This window comes from Dipodomys merriami, unplaced genomic scaffold, assembly GCF_024711535.1.
Source record: "Dipodomys merriami isolate MVZ:Mamm:240054 unplaced genomic scaffold, mDipMer1.0.p SCAF_3, whole genome shotgun sequence".
NCBI classification, from domain to species: domain Eukaryota; kingdom Metazoa; phylum Chordata; class Mammalia; order Rodentia; family Heteromyidae; genus Dipodomys; species Dipodomys merriami.
Genome location: NW_027204492.1, coordinates 75,221,686 through 75,227,573, shown reverse-complemented (window position 1 = coordinate 75,227,573; position 5,888 = coordinate 75,221,686).

Here is a 5,888-nt window from a genome sequence, read left to right as displayed (position 1 = left end):
TTAAAAGAAAAAAGATCTCTGATCAACAACCTAATTTTCATTTAATGTTCTTGCCTACCTATCAGTTGGACAGAAATCTGCACCCTTGCTTGGCTTCTTCTTGTTTTCTGCTATCTCCCTCTCTCTCTCTCTCTCTCTCTCTCTCTCTCTCTCTCTCTCTCTCTCTCTCTCTCTCTCTCTCTCTCTCTCTCTCTCTCTCTCTCTCTCTCTCTCCCACCTCCTCTCTTTCCCCTTCCATACTCCCTCTCTCCCTCCCTCCCTCCCTCCCTCTTTTCTTTCTTTCTTTCTTTCTTTCTTTCTTTCTTTCTTTCTTTCTTTCTTTCTTTCTTTCTTTCTTTCTTTCTTTCTTTCTGTCTTTCTTTCTTTCTTTCTTTCTTTCTTTCTTTCTGTCTGTCTGTCTGTCTGTCTGTCTGTCTGTCTTTCTATATTTTTCTGTCTTTGTTTTTCTCTCTCTGTTTTTGTTTCTCTCTATATCTTTTTCTTTTCTCTCCCTTTCTTTCTTTCTTTCTTTCTCTATTTCTCTTTCTCTCTCTTTCTTTCTCTTTCTTTCTTTCTTTCTTTCTTTCTTTCTTTCTTTCTTTCTTTCTTTCTTTCTTTCTTTCTTTCTTTCTGTCTGTCTGTCTGTCTGTCTGTCTTTCTATATTTTTCTGTCTTTGTTTTTCTCTCTCTGGTTTTGTTTCTCTGTATATCTTTTTCTTTTCTCTCTCTTTCTCTCTCCCTCTCTCTTTCTCTCTCCCTCTCTCTTTCTCTCTCCCTCTCTCTTTCTTTCTTTCTCTCTCTTTCTCTCTTCCTTTCTTTCTCTTCCTTTCTTCCTTTCTTTCTTTCTTTCTTTCTTTCTTTCTTTCTTTCTTTCTTTCTTTCTTTCTTTCTTCTTTCTTTCTTTCTTTCTTTCTTCTTTCTTTCTTTCTTTCTTTCTTCTTTCTTTCTTTCTTTCTTTCCATACCAGGGCTTGATTTGATTGAAGATCCTCACCCTGCCTTTTTCATTCAAATCAGGTGCTCAACCCCATACCTCCATTTATGCCTTTTTGCTCAATAGAAGGAGATGTGCATCTCACTATCCTTTTCTGCCTGAACTGTCTACAAACCCTCATATTTCAGTCTCCTGAGTAGCTAGGATTACAGGTGTGAGCCACCAGAGCCCCACTATTACCTGCTATTTTTATAGCTCTTGGATAAACTTATTTGACCCTCCTCTTTATCAGGCCTTACATTGTTATTATTTTAACCAAATTTGTTTTTTCCTCTGGGCTATAAAAGTACAAGGGATACAGGTTAAAGGTTTATACTACTAAACTCTGAGGTAAAGATGATGGCTGCACTTCAAATTGGGACGACACTTGACATCCTAACTAACTACAGCATAAGAGGGCACCTGTGCCCTGATTTAGAATAACTTCTCTGCTCATATTCTAGACAATTGAGCCTATATAGTAGAGCTCAGATCACAGTCCTGTCTGACTCTGCTATGAACTTGGGAGTTTTCTGTCTTCTTGGTCCTTCAGAATCATGTGGTAAAAGGAAACAATAATGCTTTACTATTTTTCTTGGTTATAATCACCTATGGGAGAACATACTCTGTTGCTATATTTACTGCTGTGTCTCACTGGTGCCACCTGTTGCTCTCTGTTTCCACAGCATGACGCTTCCTTCTCCTTAAACATCACTACCACTCATTATGATCTCCAAAGAATGTTCCCCTTGTACATGGCCCCCTTGGATCATGGAGGATTTGTGAGTCTCAGCTGTCCCAGCTGTCACTATCCACAAAGAGCAAGGACAAGAGATTCCTGGCCTAGGTCTACCCCCATACTAGCAGGAGGTAGCTAAGACTGACAGAGTTCCCATTCCCTGTAAGATTCTAGGGTAATAAGTGCTTGACAGTGGTAACAGAGGTAGCAGTTAGCCATGAAATGTGGGGAAAATAAATGATGTAGAGATCGTCAGGAGGGAGGATAAAGCTGGGAGGATCTTGGGATGAGGACTGGGTAAAACTGCAAGACCCTGTCTGAAAAATAACTAAGTGGGAAAGGATGGAGCCATTGTGTGTGTGTGTGTGTGTGTGTGTGTGTGTGTGTGTGTGTGTGTGTGTGTGTGTGTGTGTGTGTGTCCTGGTTCTGAGTCTTGAAATCAGGGCATGGGCACTGTTCCTAAGATGTTCACTTGAACCACAGCTCTACTTTTGCCTGGTGTGTGTGTGTGTGTGTGTGTGTGTGTGTGTGTGTGTGTGTGTGTGTGGTTAATTGTGGACTCAGGACTTTTCCCACCCAGCTGGTTTTAAATTGCAATCCTCAGATCTCAGCCTCCTGAATAGTTAAAGGATGATGCTTTTTGATTCAAGTAGTAGAGCAAATGTAAAGCCTTGAGTTTATTTTTAAATTTTTCTTTTTTTATTGTGAAAATACTGTACAGAGGGGTTACAATTACACGGTCAAGATAATGAGTACATTTCTGATAAGAAATTGTAGCCTCCTCCTTTGTTTCCCCTTCCCATCCCTTCCCATCCTCCCCCCCACCGCCGCCCACTCCTAATCCTCCTCCCCACCCCACGAAAGTTGTAAAGTTCGTTTTTCTACATAACGACTTGTACATCTCATTGTTGCAATGGATCCACCTGTATCCCTATTAAATGGATTTGTTTTTTCCCTTCCCCTCCACAAATTATACCAACCTCAAGCCTTGACTTTAAACTCCAGTACTACCCTCCCTCCCACCTTCCCGCCCCCTCAAATCATTTGAAGCTAAGTGCCTCCTTCTTTGGAAAAGAACCACATTAATTGCCAAACTCTTCAGTAGACTAATTAAGGAAAAGTTAGAAAAGACTCATATAACTCAATTCAGAATAGGACACTTCACCATTGATGCTGCTGAAATAAAAAGATGAGTGGAGACTATGAGGAATGTCAGTATATTAGATATGTCGACAAATTAGACAACCTAAAAGAAATGAGGAAATTCTGAGAAACATACAACCTACCAAGACTGACTCGTGAAGAAATATAGAAGCTGATCTAACCTGTAACTAGTAGGAGACTGAAGCTGGAAACCCATACATCCCTAGCGAAAAATCAGTTTGCAATTTGCACCAATCCTCCTCATTGTCTTCCAAAACTGAAAATGAGGGAACACTTTCAATTCATTTTAAGAAGACAGCATTACCCTGATAACAAGTCACATAAAGAGACCTCAAAGAAAAGACAATAACAAATATCCTGAGAGAATGTTGATGAAAACTTTCTGAATCAAACACTCTCAAAGCCCAGAAATATAGACTCAAGCCTAAAATCACAGCTTCTCAGCAGACTGAAACTTGGGGGATCATGATTTGAAGCCAGCCCAGGTAGAAGGGTCCAAAACACTCTCTCTTCAATTAACCAGCAATAAAGTAGAGCTGGAGGCATGGATCAAGTGGTAGCACTCCAGCCAGGACCAAAATGTGAGTTTAACACCCTGAGTTTAAGTCATAATATCAGTAACAAAGAAGAAGAAGAAAAAGAAGGAGGAGGAGGAGGAGGAGGAGGAGGAGGAGGAGGAGGAGGAGGAGGAGGAGGAGGAGGAGGAGGAGGAAGAAGAGGAAGAAGGAGGAAGAAGAAGAGGAAGAAGAAGAAAGAAGAAGAAGAAGAAGAAGAAAGAAGAAGAAGAAGAAGAAGAAGAAGAAGAAGAAGAAGAAGAAGAAGAAGAAGAAGAAGAAGAAGAAGAAGAAGAAGAAGAAGAAGAAGAAGAAGAAGAAGAAGAAGAAGAAGAAGAAGAAGAAGAAGAAGAAGAAGAAGAAGAAGAAGAAGAAGAAGAAGAAGAAGAAGAAGAAGAAGAGCCGAGCATACAAGAAACAAAAACACTAGCAAATGGAGTTTGTAGAAATTCTGTGGTCAAGTGGGAGGGATTTATGTGTGGAATGCTAGATTTTTTTTTTGGGGTCCGGTCGTGGGGCCTGAACTCTGGGCCTGGGCACTGTCTGTCAGCTCTTCAGCTCAAGGCTAGCACTCTACCACTTCAGCCACAGCACCACTTCCGGCTTTTTTCTTTTTGCTTATGTGGTGCTGAGGAATCGAACCCAGGGCCTCAAGCATGCAAGGCAAGTGCTCTACCACTGAGCAACCTTCCCAGCCCTGCTAGGAGATTTTTTTTTTTTTTAGCATTAATTGATTTTATATCAATTAGGGTCATGCCTCACATCACGAAATGAAGCTCAAGATCCACATAATCATCTGAATTGACATAGTAGAAGCATCTGAAAAATTAAGCACTATTTGATGATAAGAACATTCAACAGCCTAGGACTATGGCTGCTAGCTCAAAGCAACAAAACTCCGTATGCGCAAAACACACTGAGAACATCATAGTCAGTGGTGAATGTGTGAATTTTTTTCCCTCTGTGACAGGAAGAATGCAAAGAGGTTCTCCCCTTGCCATTTTCTCTGAGTGCTTGGAGATCTCTCCAGAGCAATCATGCAAGATGAGGAAATAAATATTGTGTTATTAAGGAAAGAAATATCCTTCTAAATAAACCATGGTCAAACAGGAAATCATTAATGAAGTTACAAAGTAATTTGAACTGAATAATAATAAAAGTTTACAGAATACTAAATAAATATCTATACTACATAGAAAGGAAAAACAGGAAGTGAATGACCTATGCATCTATGTTAAAATTGGGATGAAGACAGCAAATTAAAACTAAAGCAGGCATAGGACTGGGGACATAGCTCAAATGGCAGAGCACCTGCCTAACAGGTGGGAGGCCCCAAGTTCAAACCCCAGTATTGCCAAAACTAGCCAACCAAATAAAGAAATAGAAATACCAAAATAAAAATCAAATAAATAAACAAGCAAACACTGCAGGAAGCAGAGGCGGTCATATGTAGGAATCATTACAGGTAAAACAACACAATAAAAATTGGTACTTTTGGTAAGTGATACATTCAAAACCTACATTGTGAGCATATAATTGTAATTCATTCAAAAAGGAAAATGAAATCAAGTGCTGGTAGCTCATGTCTGAAATCCTAGCTACTACTCCAGGTTGAGATCTGACTATCATGGTTCAAAGTCAACCTGGAAAGAAAAGATTTTGAGAGTCTTATTGCCAATTAACCAGCAAAAACCTAAAAGCAGAGGTGTAGTTCAAGTGGTAGCATACCAGTCTTGACTGCGGAGGTCAAGCACCAGTGAGAGACCTCAATTCAAGCCCCTGCACAAACGATATGAAAAATAATAAGTTACTGATTTTCATATTAATAAATGTTATCTAAAATTAGCAAGCTCCATGAAAATGTGGTTGTTTCTACTAACAAACATAAAATCTCAAATTGCCAAATGGTCAGCAGTTTAACTTAGCACCGATTCAAACCATTAGATCATAAAATAGTTGGGTACAATCCCTTCTATGTCCTGCGTTTTGGGGGTCCTACTCAGAAAGTCACTGCTTATACCAATGTCCTAAAGTATTTCCCCTGTTTTCTTGTAGCAGTTTCAGAGTGTCTTGTCATAGCTTTCTTTTGGTGTGCTTAATTCATTGAGAGTTGGTGTGTAGAGATGCTGGTTAGTAGAGACCAGAGAGATTATATAAAGGGGAGGGTGGATAAAAGGAAGGCTGGATATGATCACCACCCATAGTGTATGCATGTATGTCAATACCTGCAATCAATATATGTCCATCAAAAAGCTATAAGTGAATTTCTTGAATGGCAAAAAAAAAATCCATTACATTGTGTGTCTCCAGGAAATAAACATAAATCATGAAATAAACAATGCCTGGAGTGAATGAAAAGGTAAAACTAGGGCAAGGAGCCATTTAAAAGTTCACAGTCCAAATCATGAGCAACTGCCTGCTAAGAAATTTAGGTAGAATGTACAAATACATGGTGAGGACCCAAACAAATCAAACACGAC